The 26605-nt window shown below is 40.2% G+C and overlaps 1 protein-coding gene across 3 annotated transcripts in view; it reads left to right on the plus strand.

Moving 5' to 3' along the window:
- nlgn2a (neuroligin 2a) overlaps nucleotides 1-26605 on the plus strand; it is a 248988-nt gene that overhangs the window by 11313 nt on the left and 211070 nt on the right. For 2 of the 3 annotated variants that reach the window (XM_084404864.1, XM_084404867.1), the window contains exon 1: nucleotides 16380-17299. The exons of the other annotated variant lie outside the window; for it this stretch is intronic. The gene's annotated coding sequence lies outside the window, so the exon portion shown is untranslated. Of the gene's footprint in view, nucleotides 1-16379; nucleotides 17300-26605 lie in introns of those variants that run through there. 3 annotated transcript variants of the gene reach the window in all.

Below are 26605 nucleotides of genomic sequence, written 5' to 3' on the forward strand. Positions count from 1 at the left end.
AGCATCACAGTGGATTCTCAGCGCTGAAAACAGCGTCTTCTCGACATGAACAACACGAACCAAACTCTTCCAGTCTCAGCTACAACTACAGTGTTTGAGGGTCAAAGTAGACGCTGTTCACGGGCAGCCAATGAACACCATAGACTGGCATTATGCAAATGAGTTACACTGAAGAGAGACTGGAATTACTGACGACTTGTTTCTGCAGTTCAGAGTCGATTCTTTCTTTTAGGAGACAATAACTTTATTTATCATGCACTTTGAGTTTTAAGCGGACCTTTTACCTTCCCAAACTGCATGAAATGTATTCGAAAAAGCATAATAGGGGTACTTTAACAGTCCCACACCCTTAAAGCTTTTACTTTAAATTAATAATTAATCATTTTAGCCAATTGATCATCATTGTAGAAGTACGGCTAAGTGGACTCATTCTGATCTTTAATGGAAAAGTGTTCATAATTTTTTTTTTTTTAAATCATTCAAAAAAATTACCCTTCTCAATCAAAGAAACAGCAATACAAGTTTAGTAGCCAAATAAAGTTGCTCTTACACAATGTCATTTGATCTTCTTTTTTTATTTTATTTTTATGATTTAATGCTGCCATGATCAATAGAACATGTACAGACGCATCTCTTTTAAAGAAATTCCATTGCCTTTATGCAAGCACTAATAACTTCAATTGCGCCAGACAAACGGCGTTGACTTTTGTGAACAAGACACAATCCATAATGAGTCTCATTTACATAGAAATGATACGAGCTGAAAAGAATGACAATGACTCAAGTTAAATATGCATGTCACAGTGCTATACCACCACAGATAACACCTGTTTTGGCTGAATTAGCTGCTTAATGAATAAGACTTTTAGCATAAAAAAGTGGCACAGCTGTTTAGTGATTTGACACTCAACCAATGGCGTGATTTTTTTTTGGGGGGACAGTCATTGTTTAGACAGTCATTGTTTGCGCAGTTCATTTATTGCCACATGCTTAAACACTTCGCCTGAATCAAAGATTAATGTTTATATCTTTAAATAACATTACATATCGCAATGTGTGATAACATTATCCTGTCGTACAACACGCAGGTTATCCTATTTGGCATTCACACACAGTACATTTGAAGATAACCGTAATATCTGTAGCTTGATAAATATCTGAAACTGGTGGGCAAAGTCAGAGGGATTGGGGCTCTGTTTAAAGAAATACTGACATCTGGGACACCGCGATAAGTGTGATGGTAAAGAGTTCTCCGAGTGCTTATGGCAGATGATTGTTTATGGTGCCCAATGATATTTCGGTTTGAACTAATCTTACCTCATCTGTCTTTTAGGCTCTGTTCACTCCTGGTATTAAGATGCGTTTGGGTTGATCGGATCACAAGTGGATGACGCTAAATACAGGTTGTAAAACGCTTCAAGCTTGTCCACTTTCCACCACTTCCAGAGATTGTTGAAAAACGCATTCAAACCGGATTGTTTTCGTAGTGTAAACGCTCATGTGGTCGAACGTGTTCAAACAGTCTTCTCTCCGTCTACTGACCTCATGTGTATTGAGAAGAGCTCTAGACAGACGGATTTAAACATTGTCGACTTGAGACCCAGGTTTGGTTTGAAGCTGGATATTGGAAAGTCCTTCTCACCATTCCTGATTTCTAACACACACTCACAGCGTTCGGCTGATCTTGTGACTGTCAGAGAAGAAACTAAAGCTGATGCTCTCCGTGTGCTTTTCTGTCGTCTCTGGTCGTGTTCATATGTAAATTGCACAAACTTATTTCGTCCATTAAATTGAAAGATCTGATAAAACACATGCATAGACCCTCCCCTTGAAGAAATCAGGACAGAAGTGGTTGAAAGTGGGCAAAAGAGACGGATTAAAACACCAGCAAACGGGAATGTGTCTCACTCGTCTACTTGTGATCCGATCGACCAAAACGCATCTTAATACCAGGAGTAAAGAGGGCCTCAGTTTGTCCTGTATATTGTTATCTCTCTTCCCTTCAGATCATCCACATTTCCTTTCATCCCTCTATGCAAGGATCCCTTTGCTTTTTTGTCTATTGAAACGAACACAACCTTGAAATCATGTCATGATTTATTTTAGGCCATTGCTTCATTATTTAGCCTACTCTGAATTCTCATTTGCCTTTTTAATATTCTGCGAATGCGTCTGACTTACAAATGCTCTGGCTGAAATAACTAACTAAACAAATAAATAAATGATTATGGATAATTACGGGAATCAGCACTATGTAAGAATGAGCTGACTTGATTACCTGTGAAATTGTGCTCTATTTAACACACACACACACACACACACACACACACACACCAAAGTCAGAAACACTGAAACAATGTACAGAATCCGTATACTGAAACGAAAGCAGTAGACAAGACCAGTCACTGTGATTAGCATCAGTCAGTATGTTGGAGAATCACGATGGCCTACATTCAGACTGCTGGTGTGTTCAAACTCATGCTTTCTGTTTCTTCAGAAAATTGTTATGGAGAAAATTCCCTTCATGGAAATATCAAACAACCATATTTCCTCCTGCCTTGTTTTTTTTTTTTTTCTTTAACAAGATATGTATGATGAATAATTCATTGATCCAGGGATTCTTCCCCAGCAGGGGAACGTACACATGAGGGTGTGAACATACTCCAACATAGGTGCACGGACACACATATGCACAGTATACACACACACACACACACACACACACACACACACACACACACACACACACACACACACACACACACACACACACACACACGTTCACGTAGAAGGTCAAGTGCATATGGGAATGCAGACTCACACACTGTGTGTAGTTACACACTGCAATAAATCTGATTCTTTATTAGAATCTCTTTGTTTTTTTGTTTTTTTAGGAAACATATCTAACCAATCATAAAACAAGACAAAAGAAGATAGAAGATGAGAAACAAAATTAAGTATGGAAACCCATATCTCCTAGTCTGGCTATCACCAGACCAAGCTCAATCTTTTAAGATTGAACATTGGTCTAGGGAGTCTGCTCTGTGTTTTCCACTGCACAAGTACGCAGTTGGATAGTCCTTCAACCAATCAGACCAGCAAATCCGGGTGACGTACTTTGCAGAGCGACGCGAAAACTCTAGGCAGGAAATGTTTAATCAAACGTGTTGATCAGCGGTTTGCAGAAGCAGCAATGGCATCGAGCGATATATATACAGTGAGGAAAATAAGTATTTGAACACCCTGCTATTTTGCAAGTTCTCCCACTTAGAAATCATGGAGGGGTCTGAAATTGTCATCGTAGGAGCATGTCCACTGTGAGAGACATAATCTAAAAAAAAATAATAATCCAGAAATCACAATGTATGATTTTTTAACTATTTATTTGTATGATACAGCTGCAAATAAGTATTTGAACACCTAAGAAAATCAATGTTAATATTTGGTACAGTAGCCTTTGTTTGCAATTACAGAGGTCAAACGTTTCCTGTAGTTTTTCACCAGGTTTGCACACACTGCAGGAGGGATTTTGGCCCACTCCTCCACACAGATCTTCTCTAGATCAGTCAGGTTTCTGGGCTGTCGCTGAGAAACACGGAGTTTGAGCTCCCTCCAAAGATTCTCTATTGGGTTTAGGTCTGGAGACTGGCTAGGCCACGCCAGAACCTTGATATGCTTCTTACAGAGCCACTCCTTGGTTATCCTGGCTGTGTGCTTCGGGTCATTGTCATGTTGGAAGACCCAGCCTCGACCCATCTTCAATGCTCTAACTGAGGGAAGGAGGTTGTTCCCCAAAATCTCGCAATACATGGCCCCGGTCATCCTCTCCTTAATACAGTGCAGTCGCCCTGTCCCATGTGCAGAAAAACACCCCCAAAGCATGATGCTACCACCCCCATGCTTCACAGCAGGGATGGTGTTCTTGGGATGGTACTCATCATTCTTCTTCCTCCAAACACGTTTAGTGGAATTATGACCAAAAAGTTCTATTTTGGTCTCATCTGACCACATGACTTTCTCCCATGACTCCTCTGGATCATCCAAATGGTCATTGGCAAACTTAAGACGGGCCTTGACATGTGCTGGTTTAAGCAGGGGAATCTTCCGTGCCATGCATGATTTCAAACCATGACGTCTTAGTGTATTACCAACAGTAACCTTGGAAACGGTCGTCCCAGCTCTTTTCAGGTCATTGACCAGCTCCTCCCGTGTAGTTCTGGGCTGATTTCTCACCTTTCTTAGGATCATTGAGACCCCACGAGGTGAGATCTTGCATGGAGCCCCAGTCCGAGGGAGATTGACAGTCATGTTTAGCTTCTTCCATTTTCTAATGATTGCTCCAACAGTGGACCTTTTTTCACCAAGCTGCTTGGCAATTTCCCCGTAGCCCTTTCCAGCCTTGTGGAGGTGTACAATTTTGTCTCTAGTGTCTTTGGACAGCTCTTTGGTCTTGGCCATGTTAGTAGTTGGATTCTTACTGATTGTATGGGGTGGACAGGTGTCTTTATGCAGCTAACGACCTCAAACAGGTGCATCTAATTTAGGATAATAAATGGAGTGGAGGTGGACATTTTAAAGGCAGACTAACAGGTCTTTGAGGGTCAGAATTCTAGCTGATAGACAGGTGTTCAAATACTTATTTGCAGCTGTATCATACAAATAAATAGTAAAAAAATCATACATTGTGATTTCTGGATTATTTTTTTTAGATTATGTCTCTCACAGTGGACATGCACCTACGATGACAATTTCAGACCCCTCCATGATTTCCAAGTGGGAGAACTTGCAAAATAGCAGGGTGTTCAAATACTTATTTTCCTCACTGTATATATATTTATATATATACAAATTTAGATTTCATACATTAATTTTTTTGTTAAATCCTATCATCCAGCCATCTTCTCCCTTCCTCTTTCATCCTCATCCTTTTCACCAAAAATGTGTTTTAGGTGGACAGATCAAAACAGTACAAAGAACATCCACAAAATGTAGGATGTTGGAAAGTAACAATGTCTTTTCTGTTAACCAAATGCTTTTTAATCTTCACTAATGCTTTAATGCAAATTACCAAGCACGCCATTATTTGTTGCGTAGTGACGTGTATGTTCACGTAAGCCAGATATGCGCAGATTCTGCTCAATGCGCTGTCTTTAACACAGCATGATGACTCACGAGTTGAGTACTTAAGCTAAATCGACGCAGATTTGGCTTACACGAACTTCCCCAGCAACGTGAGTAAGTTAATAAGACACCCGCCAAATTGGCTAGTGATTTGACGTTGGCGGCTGTTCATTTCAAACCCTGATCATAAACATGACAATTATGACTTAATTTCTCGTAATTGCAACTTTATATCTTACGATTTTGCCTCACAATTGTGACTTAATTTCTCAAAATTAACTTAATAAATATCTTACAATTGTGACTTTTTTACATGATTGCGACTTTATCTCACAATTGCGACTTATTCGTAATTGATATGATAAATGACAACTAAATATCTTGCAATTGCTATACTTTACATCTCAGTTACAAGTTTATACAGTGGGTACGGAAAGTATTCAGACCCCCTTAAATTTTTCACTCTTTGTTATATTGCAGCCATTTGCTAAAACATTTAAGTTCATTTTTTTCCCCTCATTATTGTACACGCAGCACCCCATATTGACAGAAAAACACAGAATTGTTGACATTTTTGCACATTTATTAAAAAAGAAAAACTGAAATATCCTAAGTATTCAGACCCTTTGCTGTGACACTATTTAACTCAGGTGCTGTCCATTTCTTCTGATCATCCTTGAGATGGTTCTACACCTTCATTTGAGTCCAGCTGTGTTTGATTATACTGATTGGACTTGATTAGGAAAGCCACACACCTGTCTATATAAGACCTTACAGCTCACAGTGCATGTCAGAGCAAATGAGAATCATGAGGTCAAAGGAACTGCCTGAAGAGCTCAGAGACAGAATTGTGGCAAGGCACAGATCTGGCCAAGGTTACAAAAACATTTCTGCTGCACTTAAGGTTCCTAAGAGCACAGTGGCCTCCATAATCCTTAAATGGAAGACGTTTGGGACGACCAGAACCCTTCCTAGAGCTGGCCGTCCGGCCAAACTGAGCTATCGGGGGAGAAGAGCCTTGGTGAGAGAGGTAAAGAAGAACCCAAAGATCACTGTGGCTGAGCTCCAGAGATGCAGTCGGGAGATGGGAGAAAGTTGTAGTAAGTCAACCATCACTGCAGCCATCCACCAGTCAGGTCTTTATGGCAGAGTGGCCCGACGGAAGCCTCTCCTCAGTGCAAGACACATGAAAGCACACCTGAAGGACTCCAAGATGGTTATAAATAAGATTCTCTGGTCTGATGAGACCAAGATAGAACTTTTTGGCCTTAATTCTAAGCGGTATGTGTGGAGAAAACCAGGCACTGCTCATCACCTGTCCAATACAGTCTCAACAGTGAAGCATGGTGGTGGCAGCATCATGCTGTGGGGGTGTTTTTCAGCTGCAGGGACAGGATGACTGGTTGCAATCGAGGGAAAGATGAATGCGGCCAAGTACAGGAATATCCTGGACGAAAACCTTCTCCAGAGTGCACTGGACCTCAGACTGGGCCGAAGGTTCACCTTCCAACAAGACAATGACCCTAAGCACACAGCTAAAATAACGAAGGAGTGGCTTCACAACAACTCCGTGACTGTTCTTGAATGGCCCAGCCAGAGCCCTGACTTAAACCCAATTGAGCATCTCTGGAGAGACCTGAAAATGGCTGTCCACCAACGTTTACCATCCAACCTGACAGAACTGGAGAGGATCTGCAAGGAGGAATGGCAGAGGATACCCAAATCCAGGTGTGAAAAACTTGTTGCATCTTTCCCAAAAAGACTCATGGCTGTATTAGATCAAAAGGGTGCTTCTACTAAATACTGAGCAAAGGGTCTGAATACTTAGGACCATGTGATATTTCAGTTTTTCTTTTTTAATAAATGTGCAAAAATGTCAACAATTCTGTGTTTTTCTGTCAATATGGGGTGCTGTGTGTACAATAATGAGGAAAAAAATGAACTTAAATGATTTTAGCAAATGGCTGCAATATAAAAAAGAGTGAAAAATTTAAGGGGGTCTGAATACTTTCCGTACCCACTGTAACTAAGAATTATGAGTTTACTTTTCACGATTGTGTCTGACTCATAATTCTGACTTTATATCTCAGATTTATATCTCATAACTGTATGTTTATAACGATATATTGTACAATTATGACCTAATTTCTCGTAATTGCAACTTAATATCTTGCAATTGCAACTTGTAACTCACATTTACAAGTTTATATCTAAGAATTGCGTCTTTATTTCTCATAATTGCAACTTTTATATCTCTTTATTTGTCAAAATTGTGACTTTGTGTCTCACAATTGCAACTTTATTTCTTGTAATTGTGATTTTATGTCATTGTGACTTTTGTTGTGTATCTCATCTATCTGCTTTATTTATCTACTTTGAGCTGGAAATGACTTTTTTTAAGAGTCTAATTTTCTTAACCTCTTTATCTGCGCCCCTATTTTTGAGAAATTTCTGAAACCGACATAGGCCTACCCAAATAAAAATCTCAGCAGCTCTTAAAACCATTTTGCACAGGAACTCATTGAGAAACCAAGACATCGCTCGTCGTATGTAGAACGCCAGTACTCACAAATCACAACGGCCGTGCACCCCGCTGTTTCACAAACACGCATATTCAGTATGAAAAATGACCATGAAAAAGGATTTTCTTCTATTTGTTTTTCCTCTCTTCCTTTCCAGTCTTCCTCCCCATTTACCGCATCTCTCTGCCAGCTTCTGTGCTTTCTTTTCCTCTGTGCGTCTCTACATTTCTTCATTTTCATCCTTGTCTTTTTCCCCGTGAGTGTACATTGAGGGCAGGTGTATGTATCCGGTATCCATCCCTCCCCTCCTCTGTCTATTATCCTCATGCCAGATCTCACATGGGCTTCAATTATGAACAGATGCCAGGAAAGTGCAAGGCTCGCGCACACGCATGCACTGCAGAACCGTGTCCCACCTCGTCCTGTTAGTGCTGCTATAGGCTATGAATCTGTTTCTTGTCATGCAAGCTGAGAAAGAGGAACAAAGAGAGACTGGGGACAGTTTTCTAGCCTGTGGTGACTGTCCTGGGACACTGCCAGGTGCGACTGGCTCACAGACACCTGATGGCTGCTTGTTTAAAGCTAGTGCAACTGGCCTCAGACTGACAGAACTCAGAGATATGTAACTAAGATTTAGGAAGGACAGAGAGGAGACACGTGTTCACCTGGCTAGAGATTGATGACCGCAACACTGCCAAGTACGATGTGTTCCTGGACTTTTTGTTGGTCCAGGAACAACATTGCAGCAAAGAAACTAACTCAGGATAAACATCAGGACATTGTGACGTGTGATGTAAACTCAACAGAGTTGCGATCTTTAATTGGGGCCCCATGAAATCTGTTTTATTTTTCCCTAAATTATATTTTTTCCATTCGGTTTTTCTAGATTCTGTGTTTTATGATTTAATACAAATTTATATAAACTTAAACAAGCTTTTAAAGTCCCCCTGTAGTCAATAATCTTATCTTTGATCACCAAAATGACATATTTAAAAAAAAAAAATTCTTCATGCCTTAAAATAGATTGAATGTAACTACACCGTTGCTTCATTTAGTATGCGTGGTTCTATGAATATGCAAATGAGCCCCACCTCCACTCACTCACAGCAGCTCAGAGATCTTCTCCATTCATTTTTCTAGATTCTGTGTTTTATGATTTAATACAAATTGTAATCAAGTTTTTAAAGTCCCCCTGTAGTCAATAATTGTATCCCTTAAAACTCATCTTTGATCACCAAAATGACGTTTTAAAAAAAATTCCTGTGAAAAAAAAATGTCTTCATGCCTTAAAATATCTTGAATGTAACTCGACACCCTTGCTTTATTTAGTATACGCGGTTCTATGAATATTCAAATGAGCCCCGCCTCCACTCACTCACAGCAGCTCAGAGATCCACTCGTTGACGATCACACGTTGATCTGATTGGTTACAAGGTAGTTTGTGACGTCAGAAACAGCGATTTCAAACCGTGTTTTTGAGACGGTCTTTGGTTCACTGCAGTTAAGGAGAAAATACTCTCTTTCACGTAAGCACAAATCAAGAGAATGTCAATTCATACGCATGGTTTATTTTACCTCATGTAGTTTCCTGATTTATTATACTTATGATATAAATGAACACTCTCTACATTATGAAAACAGTGAAATTCCTAATATTAATTCCAGTAATTCCAAATTATGATCCAAATTGTGAGTGTTTAGGCTTTTTGAGGATAAAAAAAAGGAGTGAATGGATTTTTGTCGTTGTATGATGGTTGTGTCCACACACTGCAAAGACACCTTTATATGCAAACACCATATAAAATTAAATTTTGCATCCGATGACCCCTTTAACATTTCTAACTCATTCTCACAGAACAATGATCAGAAAAAACTCACTACAAACTTTATTTGTATAAACGCTTTTATCTCTATTTAACATACTTGCAGAGCTACATACCATTTACATTCTGCCAACGCGCAAGCCAGTGTCATGAATAAGTCAGTTTGACCTTTGAGTTTAATTCGACTAGGATCCATGCTTTTATACGAATGTAACATTTTAAAAGGCACTAAGGACTCTTGACATGATTCATAAAGTTATTTAGTAGGATTTTTAATCAGGCACTGAAAGTAAGATTTGTTTCTGCTAATGGAATGACTTTGGTTTCCCCTTGAATGATACTCAATCACGTAGCAGGGCTATTGCTTAGATTTTTACACTCTAGCATCATGACAGTGAGGTTTGCACAGGCAAGCACCATTTAAAATCTAGCTCACGTAATACAAACGTACATGTAATGTAATTATTACACTCCACAGTTAAATCACAAGGACCTCACGGTTACACACACAATTAAACATTGACAAAGGTGTTGCGTTTGTTCAACAGTCTGGTTAATTATAACATTGGCCTTACTCAGTATGGTCTTCATTAACTTGTCTCTCAAAAACTCTGACATGAGCTGCTGTATTATGTCATATTAATGCCATGCCATCTTCCTAGTTTTATCACAATTTACATTCATTAAACACTCAATTCCGTTGAGAACGTCACACGCGGCCCTGAATGCATGTTGACAGATGCTGATATACTTCTCAGACGCTCTGAGTTTCGACAGGTGCCACCCCTCCGCTCACCTGTCGGATTGTCTGTCGAAAACTAATTTGCCATCAGCATTGTAATGAAAGCCTCATGAAGTTCGTGTTTAAAGATAGATTGCATTTTCCACCGCCACCGTTCTGGGATGCGTCACCACCACCGGGGTGTAAAGAAGAATTTAGTGTTGATGGGAAAGTGTGATGCTCACACATTTGAACACATGCAGGTCTGGGTGTGTGATCTTTATATGCGTGTGTGTGTGATACGGCATCACCTCCTTGCATACGTTTTGACTCAATCGCATTTGTGAGGCATTTGAAGCGTGACTGGTGAACATAGACAGACACGGGGGTGAGAGTGTTGTTCCAGAGCGCCATTGCTTGTTGAAACTGAAAGAAAGAAAAACAATTCCCCCGTGTGTAGGAGAACTGACTGCTTTCACAGGATCTCTGCTGCTACACACACATTTTGTTTTTGGTAAATATAATGCGGATGGCAGTGACTAAGTGGTTAGAAAACCTGGCCCCCATATACGCGAATGGGCCTGTCATTTAATCTTTCTTAAACCCTGAACTCATCGTGCCATTGGCTGTTGACCTCATCTCCAGGGGTCGTGACCTGTAGCTGACCCTGGACTCCGACCCCTCTCTCTTCCAGCAGCATGATAATTACAGCCGTGATTTCATTACCGACACACAATTCAAAATGTCATCCGGTCTGAATGTAAATTAAGGCCTTTATTTTATTCTAAAATATAAAATGATTGAAAACGTTATGTGTACAGTATGAGTATGAGTACAGTATCACACCAAAATCAAATGTGATATTTCGCATAGAGAAAATGAATGATTATTATATTTTTATGGTTTTGCATGACATTTTAGTTGATTTGCAGGAAATTGCAAATAAATATATAATAATGCCAACAACAACATCACAAAAATCTTCGTCACCATGAAATCAGAATTGACCATTCTTATTATTTTTATTGAATTTATTTACTTATTTATACTTTAATTCATGTGGCCTCATAATTTGTTTATCAAAATAACTTTCCTCTGATGACGGGTTTACTGGCGTGAGGGCGGGGCAACCCATCACTCACATGACATTTTAGCGATGATGTGTTTTGTGGGCGGAGCCTACCTGGTGTCAGAAAATGGCAGTTCTGCAGTAGCAGTCTTTGGAAGCCGTGGAATAAAAGGATTAAAACGTTAATTTTGAGTTTATATTTACTTTTTTTCTTGCAATTCCGAGTTTATATTTCACAATTCAGACAGACGTCTGCATTCTATAAAAATGAAGACCATCTCTTTTTTTGCATTCTGACATCCAAAGGCACAATAAAACATTTGTTCTCTTATTCCGTGAATCTCGATTTGAATCCTCCACTTGTCACCACTGTTTTTCTGCCTCCACAATATGCGCGCATCTACAGCGAGGATGTGTGACGTCTGCTTCCAATGATCCATGCAATTCCCAATGGATGCACATACATCACAATAGGGAAGCAAAGACTATCGCAACTTCTGTTTTATGTGGTGTTTTGGTTTTGGGGGTAAATTATGACAGATTCACATATAGACAATAGCCCTATTCGCACTGGATTAGTATTATCTGGGGACCTCGTGCGATTTAGAAATTACCCCCCCACATCTCAATTTCATGTGGCGCATTCGCACGGGATAAGCCTGTGATTTTACTCGAGTTTACTGACTTATCTCCCGGATATGATGTCAATAGGCTATTGCTTGGAAATGTCTTGTCGTTATAGGTCTAGCTGTATGATATATCATAAACAGAAGAATGTTCCTTACCGCACATGTCATCCATCTCCATCTAATCATGGTTTTCAGCTTTCTCTTTCTGCAAATTGTGTAGTTGTATGGTGTAGCCTGTAGTGATATGACCCAGCACCCAAAATACTATCAAAACACTCCAACACTCCATTCTTCGCAAAAGATGGATAAAAGGCACACAGGAAACAAAAACCTTGAAAAAATGATATACGACCCCGCCAAATCACAGAGATGCTGATTCGCACGGGACTAATATTATCACAGGACCTCGGTGTTCGGTGAAATATAGTAGGTCATTTGCGGGGGAATTTTTACTTTACAAATCACAGACATGGCCGATTCGCACGGGATTAAGATCACAGACAACCTCTGCAATTATGACGAATGACTAGAGGTCACCAGGTAATACTTATCCAGTGCGAATAGGGCTAATGTTGTGCATTGTGCAGATTTCCTGTATGTGCTAAACCATGTATATACAGTTTAGTTATTTAGCAATCAGAAAGTTTGCTTACATGCCTCATTGGGTTGCACATGATATTTTGACACATATTGAGCCCGGAAGATCATCATGACATCCTGTCCTATTTGTCTATAAAGTCAATGTAGCTTACGGTATTACAGCACATGAGCAATGATTATTGTAAAAGAACAGTGCTAGTGTGAGAGTGGATGAATTGTTGAAGGTATGCAATCTGTATGTATGTTTGAAGCATCTTTGTGAAACAAAGCTCCCTCTGCCTCCAGGAGTTTGACAGCGGGAGAGAGTCTCATAATGCACTTCAAAGATTCTTCTCGCTGGTCACTTACTGAGAATAAGACAGATCAAACGTCGCTCACTCAAAATAAGAGAGAGAGAGAGGGCACTGCAGAACATTTCTTTATGTAATGTGCATCCTCTCCTGTTGCAGATGAGCCATAAAGGGCCAACAGTGTGCACTTGTATGCAATGTGTGTGTATGTGTGTGTGCATTGGTTTGTGTGTTGCAGATATCAAAGAGGTTGTGTGGCTCTCTGGCTCTGCACTGATGTCAGTCCTCTCTGGTGTAAACCGTTACCTTTGATGGCTGATTCTTATCCACCGAGAATCGCCAAGCATCCCCAGCTCTGAACTCTCAGTCTTTGGCTTAGTGCAGTGGACATGTGAAATAAATGTAATGTGTCTTGGGGACGTCGGGCAGCTTTGTTTCTGTCTCGGACAGTATCTTCCTTGTCACCATCTTGGTATCGTCAGTCATAGTCCAACTCCCCCTCCCCAAACTAATTGCTCCGTTCTATTCACCCACTTACATCAATCTTTTATTTTTTTCCCTTGTTCTCCACGGTTTCCCTTATCTTATCTGCCAGCGTGACTGTTAAAAGACACTTTGGCAAAATGCCAAATCAGTCATTACTGAAAGAAGTCCAGAAAAAGGCCAATTGAGACTGATGGTTTTTAGATCTGTTAAAACACCATTTCTCCAAGTTATTCGAGCTTCTGAAAGAAAGAAAAAAAGAAAAAAGAAAGAAAAAAAACCCAAAACAAGCATAACTGTTTTTGGAAGAAAGAGCTTTGAGAGTTAATGTTCATAAAAAAAAAAAAAAATTGCACATCCTTCGTTTTCTTAAAAAAAGGAAAAGTTGACACGCTTACATAAAGGGAAATGAGGATGAATTTTGGAGGATTTAAAAGCAGAAATGTAAACTTGTAATTTTGTAAAAACATAAATTTCTCTGTTAAACCATGTATTGTTTGAGCTATAAAGCTGTTTAAATAATATTGCGGTTGTTTTAGGGATTATGGTTTTACACAGAATATAACTTCACACAGAAAAGGGTAGGAAGCAATTTTTTCACACTGAAATCATGTTAAAACATAGAGTTTATGCCAATGAAACAGTGAGAATTTTAAAATGTATGGATTGGCCCCATTCACTTCCATTGTGTGTGTAACCCCCTTTTTTAAAGTCCCCCTGTGGTCAATAATTGTATCCCCTAAAACTCATCTTTGATCACCAAAATGACATTAAAAAAAATAGAAATCCTGTAAAAAAATCCTTCATGTCTTAAAAATAGCTTGAATGTAACTCTACACCCTTGCTTCATTTAGTATATGCAGTTCTATGAATATGCAAATTAGCCCCGCCTCCACTCACTCACACCAGCTCAGAGATCCACTTGCTCAGTCCACTTACTGAGGTAAACGCTACACAACGGTGTCGCTCTTTACAACGTTGGACACATAACGGTAATTAATATGATTAGCCTTTTGCTTGACTACATTTTCAAACAGCTAATAATGTGTTGCTAATGTTACACAAACCCGTTCGCCATCTCAGAGTCAGACGACGGCCTTCTAACAATCAGAACCGCTTTGAACAACTCAGAACGTCAGTGGAAAAAGGCTTATAGTTCAGCATGACATCGTAATATACATCATACACCCCGCTATATTGCTAAATCTAGCAATTGATATAAATCTATATTGATATTTTTCACATCAACAGAAAAATATACCGAGATAACCTGTCTTCACTTGAGACTCCCCTGCTTCAGAGTGATCATGATATTTCATCGTGTTGACTTTCGAATTTGTACATGGTTTGTCTTAAATCATATTAAAAACATTACATAGACATATAAACAACATTAAAAGCTTGATTTTCATCACAGGGGGACTTGAGGGAATAAGACGGATAAGTATAAATCTTTTTTTTTTGTTCTAATCAACATTATGCCACAATTGCTGTTGTTCCTTTAAAGTCGTCATGAAACGGAGGTTGCGATGGTCTTTTCTTCCCTATTGTGACGTACAGTATATCCGAGTGAAACGGCTTCTCAAACAAGAAAAAAGTAGGGCGGGACTTGATTTTGTCCATGGGGAATTGATTGGATGGTTGTGGTTTGCTATTGGTCGATCTCATGTGAGTGACAGGTTGCCCCGCCCTCGCGCCAGTAAACACATCATCAGAGAAGAGAATTTTTCTCTCAATTTTGATTTCACTGCGACTTTAAATAGTTCGCCAGTATTATAGTTGTATACAGTTATTCCAGTAAAGCCATGCTGACTCTGACTGTGAGATTGTAGATAAATAATCGTCTGGAACATTGGGGGAACTGCCTCTGTTGTTTTCTAGTGTGTATGGCCTTGTAAGGTGGGAAACTGCTGCAAGTCAGGCCAGTAAAGTGTCTCCCTCCTGCTGTGAATGAATCCTCCTCTGCCCAGAGCAGATGTTTCCGCTGCTTTCACAGATTTAGACACACCTGCTGCCTTCAGCCTCAGTTCAGGTTAAGGTGAGTCCGGTCTGCATGAGTTTAAGATCTCCTGAGTGTTGTCTGGAGACTGGGTAAAATGAGTTCTGTATAACTAACTGGATGTGTTTCAGCTGCGTCTCACTGAATCCCATGGACTCGCATCGTTCTGTAGAGCAGAATTAGAAAATGGTTATTACCACAAAAGTGCTGGGATTTTTGCTAACTTGTGTTTATTTGCCTTGTTTCGCGAGTGTGTAGAGATTATAGTGTAGGCCTATACTGCAGTTTGTGCAACTGGACTGGAGCAAAATCAGTGATTTAAAGTTATTAAATCAATAATATCAAACTGCTGCACTGATTAAGACTGTTGAGTAGTGGAATATTGTGACATAATTTGTGCTTGACCATAATATCAGGCAGTTTTCATGTCCCCATTCATCACTATTACATTTTTTTTTAATGGATTATAAAATAGAAAATAGAATAAAGTATTTTAAATAAATTTAAAATAAAAATGTTTTCTTTCTTTTTGAGAGAAATTATTTTATTCAGCTAAGATGTGTTAAATGTTAGAAAAAAATTCCACATTTTGAATAAATGCTATCCTTTTTAACTTTTTAGTCATCAATAAATCCTCAAAAACATATCACAGGTTCCAAAAAAATTATTAAGCATCACAACTGTTTCCAACATTGATGAAAACTGAGTGTCGAATCATATTTCTGAAGGATCATGTGACCCTGAAGACTGGAGTTATGATGCTGAAAATACAGCTTTGATCACATGAATAAATTATATTTTAAAGTAGCCTATATTAAAATAGAAAACCATTATTTTAAATTGTAATAACATTTCACAATATTATTGTTTTTACTGTATTTTCGATCAAATAAATGAGGCTTGATGAGCACAAGAGACTTCAAAAACATTAAACATAGTAATTTTTCCTATTTGTTTTTTAGTTCCTGAATTTTTAGGCACAAGTGGCACCGTTTACCAAAGATGCACAACAAACCGATAAGCCTTAGTCCAACAAAGATGTAAAAGAAGATCCCCATCATCCAGCGGTTGACATCGGGTCATGGTTAACAAGAGGGGGTTCTGTCACTTTAAAATGCCCTGACGTCATTCTGATGCAGAACCGAGGATGACCTCGTGCGCGAGGAAGGAGAGAAATCAAACGTATCATATCATATATAACATTCAGCCTTGGTTTTTGGCAGCACCACTACAGTGGTGGTGTGTGTGTCCATCAGAGCTGTATGTAACGCAAAGGAATGCAGCAGGGATGCTGAGAGTGGTGTGTGTGGATGCGCGCGTTGTCACAGCGACAGACCAGCTTGGATACAGAGCGTCACAGAAAGCGTGAACGCGCACAAGAGAGAGAGCGCTAGAGAGAGAGACGGGCAATCAAAAATCTCACAGCATCTCATCTCTCCCGTTGCACAAGCTCCCGGAATCACGGGAAAACGACAGCGGAGCCGGTGAGCACCATGACCGCCTTCAGCAGCCGGGATCAGACGCCCGAGAGACCGATAGATTAAACTCGAGACTTCGCTGTCAAAGTCAGCGCATCAAATCGGCGTTTGTAGCCGGAAAGCCGTCAAATATCACGAAAGAGAGTCTTGCTTAGACACATAGAGGGGAAAACAGGTCATATAAGTGAATTCGTGTTTATTTCGTGTTTTTTTTTCTCTCCATATGCGCTATTAAGGGAGAAGCTGACTTACGTTTTTTAAACAAGCTTTTCAACGGACAAATCCAACTAGACTTCATTTACGTAGACGTTCCGTTGATGGAGCGACGCGCGTGCACGATTCTTCACTTTTGAAATCGTTTTCTGTGAATGTGTTATGTCGGGGTGTTGTCGGGAGAAACCGTGAAACATTTGCTGCTGTTCTCGGACAACGGAGAATCGTGTGGTTTATTCCGACCTCAGGCTGATGGAATTGCGCTGACCAACGACTGACAACACAGGGAAATACCCATAGATCATCAATACACAGACCTCGGATTTCTGCCTACGGCTCATTCCCAGCCAGGTAAAGGTATTTCTATGGTTAATTTATTAATAGTTAGGCTGTTTTATAGTCAAGCAGGGTCAGTTGGAATAGTGCATACAATGTTGTTGGTATAAAAGGGAATTAAATGACCATGTTTTGCTGTTTAAACTGCTGCAACCTGTTCTGAACCCTTTTCCGAAATGCTTCATCCCCGCGCGTTTCAATTGGGGCAAAACGTGCACGCGCGGATGGTGCTGTCGCTTGTATCATATGATTGTGTGTGTCGGGAAATAAACGTGCATATTGACCCATTTTAATATACGCATTAATCATGCTTTAATGTTTTCTTTCCTTATTGGCCAAAGCAGATTCATTTGTATGCCTATCCCCATTCCCCCTTAGTTCTGTTAGAAACCAGACACTTTTTTTTTTTTTGCATTATGTCTCAAACTTTGATATGATATTCCCAAACTTAAACTAGCATAGAAATTGTAAAATGAAAGTAAAATGAATGCCAATTGCAAAGAGTATACCAACCCCACTGAGTTGTAACACCAACAGACATTTTTTTGCCATGGATTTGTGATCAAATATTATAGGCTACTGTTTATATATTATATATACATGTTTAAGCCATCATCAGATTAAAAACAGCAAGATGTAATCGGAGACAAATTCAGAAAAGTATAAAAAATATATAAGCTGACAGTGTCATCTTCATGGGCCCAGTAAAGTACAGTTCACCCTTATATATAGGCTCTCTCTCTCTCTCTCTCTCTCTCTCTCTCTCTCTCTCTCTCTCTCTCTCTCTCTCTCTCTCTCTCTCTCTCTATATATATATATATATATACATATATATATATATATAAAAGACAGATAACATATTTATATATGAAATGCTTGTTCATTAACAATATAACAAATCCATTTTTATGTGTGATTTTTGTATTTTCTTATACCTCAAAATTGGTCCTTTATATTTGTACACAGAGACATAAATATTTTACTGTCACTTAGGGAGGGTGTGATCATGTGTAGTGATGTCATCCCATCTATTCTAGTCCATGAATAATTTGTTAAATTGATGGTGTTGCAACACTGCCCAGTCTCCCCTATACACGTATTTGAAAGATCAACAATATATTGTCTCATTTCTTTTCTTATATTTGAAAGGGCTTTGACGTCATAAAGCATGAAAATGAGATTATCAAAGAATCACTCCGGCCCCCAGCATCCTTCTCTGTCCTCCTGCAACGCGCGCACACACACACACACACACACACACACACACAGGAACATAAACCTATCACCGTATATCAAAGACAAGTAATCGCTGGTACACTGATGTGCCGAACATCTGATGGGAGGAGAGGTTGAAGGAAGAGCAGCAGTTACCACACACACACACACACACACACACACACACACACACACACACACACACACACACACACACACACACACACACACACACACACACATAGTCTGAAAGAATGGACCACATTTATATGCTATCCTAGTATGGCCATTCCAAACCTAGTGGATAGCAGAATTGAGAAGAGACAGAAGCGCTCTGTTCTGTGAGCAGGGAATGCTGATCTCTCTCTCTCTCTCTCTCTCTCTCTCTCTCTCTCTCTCTCTCTCTCTCTCTCTCTCTCTCTCTCTCTCTCTCTCTCTCTCTCCATCTCTCTCTTTCTCTCTCTGTCTGTCTCTCTCTCTCTCTCTGTCTCTCTCTCTCTCTCTCTCTCTCTCTCTCTCTCTCTCTCTCTCTCTCTCTCTCTCCATCTCTCTCTCTGTCTCTGGCCCAAATAGCAGATATGGGGCTCACTGTGTCATTTGGGAGCAGCGTAATGGATGGGAGCAACTGTGTGACTGTCCTTGTGTTGGACTGATTGGTTACTATAGCCTAGATGTTCATTTTTCCACTTGCTGCAAAACCGTAGACTTTAAACTGTGTGTAGCTTATACCGAACAACACCTATTTGTGTTCATTGACATAATGTCATAGGCTAACCATTACATTGTTGTTACAACTTTTTCGTAAGCCTTTCCACTAGACGTTGGAACATGGATGTGGAGATTTGCTCCCATTCATAGCCTCAGTGAAGCACTGATGTTGGGCAGGGGTTTCTTCCAAATCATCCTGAATTCTTCAGTAGGGGTTTAAGGTTTGGCCAAAATATCCTTAAACTTTAGTCAACATTTTGTTGCATTTGTAATCGTTATTTTTAGTCAGTTTTACTCATTTTGTGCACTCAAATGGCACTCATTAAAATCAAGAATGTATTCTGGATGCAGTATGTAGACGTGCCATTTCAGCTTTTTGCTGTGTGTTGTGTGTGTGTGTGTTAGCAGCAGCACCAGACAGCATGTCTTGTTTATTCACGCAGAAGCAGCGGATCAATGAGCACTAATTGATTTCAATGAACTGATTAAAGACAGGGAGGCAGGAGGCCACATTGTTGGAGGATATACGAGCATGTGTGCATGTGTTTTATGTGTGTGATGCCTTGATGGAGTGTAGACTCTGTGATCTCACAAGATGGAGAGACCAAACATATGGGTGTAGATGCGCACAGAAGTGTGTGTGTGTGTGTGTGTGCGCTGGTCTCGTACCCTGTAACAGATGGGCTGAACTGAGCCAGATAAGGAGTTGGACACCAGGCTCTTGAATCTCCATGTGTTCATTTGATAGTTACTGATTTCTGTGTACTAATACTAGGACTGAATACGCCGTGTTTACCTCAGCATTCGTTCGCTTTGCCCAGAATCTGTTCATTCAGAGCACAGCTCCTCGGATTCGTTTATGCTCGAATGAGGCTGTGATGTATGTGTGTGTGTGTTGTATTGTCATGGTTGAATTAAGCTGAGGGATAAAAGGTAGGGCTGTCAAAAGGTCAGATTTGATGGTTTCTCCTGGTTCATGTCATTTCTATCTGCTTCTGTTGTGTGAAGGAAGGGGGCTTACGTCTACAGAACCTATCCAGGTGTTTAGTGGTCTTGGATTAGAGCTGTGTGATGTTGGGATGTGAGGGATAGAGATCGAGGGAGAAAGAGAACGAGATAAAAGCAGGATTCCCTCACATTCTGGATTCTCTCTGGTCATGCATCTCAGAGCTTTAAGTCAACGCTGGCCATCATGTCACCACTCGGCAGCCATTTTAATGAGATCTGTGTCCTCACCAGGGTGTGATGGTCCTCCTGTCTCTTCTGGTTTGTGTGTTTCCCTCCCTCCCCCTCGGATAGATTGCTCTATTCTTTTTGTTCCCAGCACCTCACTTATCTCTCTCTCATAGGCTCTCGTTTTAAGGTTAGAGGAAGGTCAAATGCTCAAAAGAATCACATTCACACACACGCGGCTATCGTGGTGTGTGAAGTATACTCACGCATCTGTTTTATAAAACAGACCAGTGAAGAGGGCCAAGGGGATTAAAGACATGAATGGACACACACATAGACTTACACACACTCGCATTCACATCCCTCGGTGTGTGAGGCACCTGTTGGGATGCAGGACTTAAAGGTGTAGCAGCTCTCCAAAATGACTCATTTCCAAACACGTTTCCTGCAGAATTCTGTTAAATAAGAAGTTTGGGGTCGGTAAGATTTTTTGCGCCGTTTAGGAGGAGAGAATACGTGGCGAAGAGATAACACCACTTGGTGCCATGCACCAACATAAATTACACACTTTTAAAACGACACAAGCATGACTATGTTCACTGTTTTGCTTTAGTAACAGTTTCATATTCAATCTAAAAGGGGAATCTATTAGACTGTGGCTGTCAAAAGCTGTCAAATGCGGCTTTATCGAGCTCAACGGCTCTGGCCGTGCTAAACGAAACGCTGTTGGCTATTTTTAAACGGGGGAGGGGCTGTTCGATATGTCCCGCCCTGTCTTCCTGTTTCAGTGGAAATTACGTCAACACATTGAATAATGCCAGAGAATGTCTAATAGGAAGAGAATTGGCACTCTCTGCTTACTTCCGGTTTCTGGACTGGCTGCAGTAACACGTCTCTGTCCATGCGGGGGCGCTCGCAGGCGAGTGCAGAATGAATGGAGGTCTATGGCGAAAAACCCTGAAAATCCACTTTTCTCAGGATATAATTTTTTGTCTAGTAATTTGAATGTTGTATTCGAAAGGAGATGCAAAGAAATTACACATTGCTGGGTGTTAGATTTTTTAGAGCCACTTATTTGGTTTAAAAAGTATTTTAAAATGTCAATGACGTCAGAATGCTGACGTCATTAGCAGAATGCTAGCGTGTTATGGGCAACAACAACTCAACCTGTAAGAAATCGAAAAGAAATAAGTACTCGTTCATTCAACTTTCGACCTATAACACATGTTGAACTTGCAAAACCTACAATAAAATCGGAGATTTCTCAACGGCAATCGGGTGAAAGAGACACATTTAGCTGTATAGCCCCATAGACTCCCATTCAGTCTGCACTCGCCCGCGATCACCTCCAGTGGAATTCTAATGGAACTGCAACCAAGATCGATACAATGGGGCTAATAGGAAGTGCCAAGGCTCTCCGTAGACGGGCTCTGATAATGCTTCGTGTTTCAAGGGACTTCAGTGGGTCTTTAATGATAGTTAAAAAATGAAACAGTAAAACTAACCGTCGAGAATCACCAAACCGGTTACTGTTTCATCTCTAATATATATTTATAAATGTGTTGCACATTTCCAAACATCCCTACCGCCCACCTCGTCTCCCATAGTCAACCTACGAATTGCTTACTTTTAGCTGTTTCTGCATTGGAATAGAAGTGTTTTGACATAAAAAATACACACTTCACCTTTAACTCCAAGTTTTTTGTGGCAGATTTGTCAGCTCCCAGAGTGTGTTTGATGGGTCGGATAAGCAGCCGGAGCAGATCCCAGGTTTCCAGGGCATGACGCTGTTAAACTCGTTCAGTGTTAATAAGAAGCATCTAAAAATATAAACACTGTTGGTGATGGTGTTAGGTGGCTTTTCTTGTTCCTATGTTTAGAAATCTGTTTAAAATGGAGTGTTTAATTCATCATCTGCTGTTTGTTAATTCTATCCATCCATCTAATGGAAATCGTTGCAGGTTGAACTCATAGGTGTCGCTGAGGTATCGATAGAGATATCTCTTAAACGCATCGATCTGCATTGATATTCTGTTTAGTCACCGGCATGCATCACGTGACCAGCACAGCAAGGTCACTGCTCGTCTATGGCCTGATTTCCTCTTCCTGCTGTTCTGGGGATTTGAGTAAATCCGCATTGCACGATGACGCTCAGCTAGATTAGTATATTTATTATGTAAGACACGCGCACACACACACACACACACACACACACACACAGACACTTTATATCTGTAATCATATTCCGTCAAATTTCAGGGATATAAATAGAAGTGTTTGTTGCTAGTCTATCCTCGAATGGAATTCATGCAATGCATTCACAGGATGAAATGAATTGAGTGGGCTATTGCACCATTTCCTTCCTGTTTTGTTAACATACACACACACGCACACACACATACACACACAGAATGAGACTATTAAGCCAAATGGCTGCTCTTATGGCAAGTGGTCCTGGCTACTCCTGGTAAAACTGTGAATTCTGGGAAACAGATATATTTTGAGTGTTGATGCTAAATTGGTTGCATCAGTCCAACCAATATATATTGGTTGGACTGACTTATGGTTGGACACCATAATATCAAGATATTTGTACCCCCTTTAATACCCACTTTTCTTGATTTTTCTCTCTCTTTACGTCTCTGTCCAATCAGGGTGTTTGTTCAGATAGCGGTGTGTTTGTATGTGTGTGTTTTACTGTCTGCTCTGGGTGCCTGGGTCTATCTGTGCCCTTGTCTGAATGTTAATGTATAATAGGCGTTAGACAGCACACAGTAAGTGCTAACATCATAATAGCCAGTGATATGACATCCGACCATCACAGGCAGGTTGCAATAATGAAGCACTCAACATTAGGGGCTTTCGCACCGGAGGAATGTTTCCATAGTTCCTATTACTATTGGCAGAAGTGCCTGCACCACAGGAACTAGGAACGATTTTGGGGGGGCCCTGTTTACACCTGGTATTAAGATGCGTTTTGGTTGATCACATCACAAGTGGACGACACTAAATACAGGTGTAAAACGTTTTGAGCTTGCCCACTTTCCACCACTTCCAAATGAATTTGAAGACGCATTCGACCGGATTGTTTTCATAGTTTAAACGCTCATGTGATCGAATGTGTTCAAACAGCCACAAAAGACCGTCTTCTCTCCGTCTACTGACCTCATGAGGATTGAGAAGAGCTCCAGACAGACGGATTTAAACATTGTCGGCTGGAGACCCAAGTTTGGTTTGAAGATCAAAAACATACCAAGCACAATGTTCTCTCACCATTCCTGATTTCTAACACACACTCATAGCGTTCGGCTGGTCTTGGGACTGTCAGAGCAGAAACTAAAGCTGATGCTCTCTGTGTGTTTTTCCATCGTCTCCCGTCGCGTTCATATGTAAATTGCACAAGCTTATTTTGTCCATTAGATCAAAAGATAAAAAAAAAAACCCATACATTTCCCGCCCATAGACCCTCCCCTCGAAGAAATCAGGACAGAAGTGGTTGAAAGTGGGAAAAAGAGACGGATTAAAACACCAGTAAACGGGAATGTGTCTCACTCGTCTACTTGTGATCCGATCGACCAAAACGCATCTTAATACCAGGAGTAAACAGGGCCTAAATGAGCTCCTACTTCAGAGTAGTGTCCCAGCACAACTGGAACTACCAGTGACGTAAGTGTACGTTGATTGGCCGAACGCATGCCATGCAAAACCCGTGTAAAAAGCAGCATAAACACACAGTTTACATATACTTACTCCACAAACTAACAAACAGAAAGCTAAGTGAATTTTCGTCTCTTAGCCCTCCCTTTCGCTCTTTTAATCTCACAACAAAAACACAGCTCTGATCACAGCGTTGTTCATCCTCCAGTTGACGTTGTTGAATGCCGCGCGGTTGGCCGGCTTATGTCACTCCAGAGTTCCCACTGCCGGTGCGAATGCGACCTGGAAAATGACCCCAGGGGAAAATAAAAGTTCTGTGACACGTGCTGGTGTCAAGTACCTATAACTGAGTTCCTTTAACTACCTGGTGAGAAAGCCCCTATTCTGTCTGTTGTTATTATTATTATTTTCTATTATGTTTCTCCCCAGCCTTTTCTCTCTCTCCTAACATCAACATGAAATGCCATTTTCGCTTTACTTTAATAATCAGTCAAACAGGAGTGTGATCTGATTGAATTGTGAAAACAATCTGGCAGACATGGGTTTAAAAATAAGGTGATGCTAAACAAAAGGTAATTTCAAAGCTCATATTACTTATGATGAAAAAAAGACAATTATAAACTAAATAGGGTTGATTTTTCGCAATATATTTCTTGATATATTCTGGTTCTTCTCACAGTATTGCACCTCGGACACTATTAGCAATATTCTAATTTATTTATGCGTTTATCTGATGTCATTTTCAACAGTTCCGTTATTAAAGCAGGTCTGCTTAATAAGCGAATATGGCGGAAGTATAGTATGATGAGGTAGTTGGTGATACCAAACATAATGTTGACATGCATACACGTTTGTATAATTTCTCGGATTCTGTTCCATTTCATTCTGTTAGCTTCCCCGCTCTTTCTTCCTCCACGTCTAGAGGCATTTCCACGCTGAGGACATGCCTGTGTGTCTCTGGCTGGCTGGTTATGTAGGTTAAGGAGGGTGACGGAGGCATTGAGGACTGAGCGCTGCAGTGCTGCACTTTGGGAGGATGATGTGATGGCTAGAGCCCCCCTCTCTCTCTCTCTCTCTCTCTCTCTATCCCTCTCTCTCTCTCTCTCTCTCTCTCTCTCTCTCTCTCTCTCAATTTCTTTTTTTTCTTCTTCAGTAAAGCCCTGCTGGTCCAAATACTCCTCTGCAGTGCAGAGTTGGCCACTTGACCCATGTCAATATTAGAGCCCAGCAGCTGGTCCTAGATCGGTGCAGCAGGTGTATTGGTTGAGCCTAAAGTGAAAGTACTAGAGAGGATGGAATCAAGGATCTGCACTCAAGCCCGGATGCACTATGCACTCTTTCTGAAAGTACGCTTTTATTCCCCCATTTCTCTCTCTTACTTTCTTTCAGACTCTAATACAGTGAGTGTGTGGCTATTCTTCATGGCCATTGGGTCTTGTCAAGAACATTGTTTGTCATATTTCATCCTAAGATCAAAATAGATAAGAAAAAATATCTTTTGCAAAGAGTTCTTGCAATTGCAAAAGTAATGATTGAAATTGTAACTTAGTAACAGTATTTGTTGCATTGAATTTATGCTGATAATAACAAAATTACATTGCTGTATAAAAACAAGTATTTTAAAATTGTGATTTGACAAAAGGAGGATTTTCAGTCGTTTGTAAGATATTATTTTATATAAATGTTTATTATATATTTAATTTTAAATTATGTAAGCAATAATAAAGGGAAATAAAAAAGTGATTCTATTTTTAAAAGGCACTAAAATATAATTTTCTTTTTTATTTTGATTTAGGGTGAATTATTTCTCTGCCATAAGAATGAGAGCGATCGCCAGTGTTTTTTTGTTCCCCCCTTTTTGTTCATTCTTTTTACTGCCACAATCAATGGTGAAAAAATCCACACTGAGCCAAGACTGAGCAAAAGAGACGGAGGGTAGGATTCAGAGAGAAAATAGGAGGGCGGGAATTAGGTGAGCTCAAGTCCCCAATAAAAAAAAAGAAAAGAAAGCATAACACGGTTTTCTTGGCCGATTGTGCTTGTCGAGCTGTTCGTCTCTTCCTCCTTTTTAAGCGCTGGGCGTTGGGTTTGGTGCGCTGCCATTTTTCACGTGAAACAGTGGCTTTTTCAAGATTCATTAATCAGTAGGCTCTTTCTTTCCCTCAAGGCTGAATCAATCATTCAGAAAAAAAGAACAGAAAGCGGAAAAAGATGGGCGGATACGGTGAGTGCTTGTATAGATGAGTTGGCATCATGTTAAAGGTTCCCATAGTCACTTCACTCCATAGAGTCTAGTTGTAAGTATAGTGTATTAATTGCAATGTCAATAGTTACTGAATTTAGTAAATATTAAAAAAAGCCATTTGTCGTGCTCTCGCTGTTTGTACATTTGCTTTGACACACAAAGCTCTGGTGCTTATGTAGATAATTCAAGTTTGAATCTAGCATGCAGTGTTTCCTCATTACATCCACCCTTTTCGCCCCTTCAATATACTATGGAATACATTTTCTTTACTTTCTAGAGATAATGAGCAAAACTCTACAGAGTTGAGAGTGGTTACCAGGGCA

The sequence above is a fragment of the Rutilus rutilus genome, assembly GCF_951802725.1.
Source record: "Rutilus rutilus genome assembly, chromosome: 3".
Lineage (NCBI taxonomy): Eukaryota > Metazoa > Chordata > Actinopteri > Cypriniformes > Leuciscidae > Rutilus > Rutilus rutilus.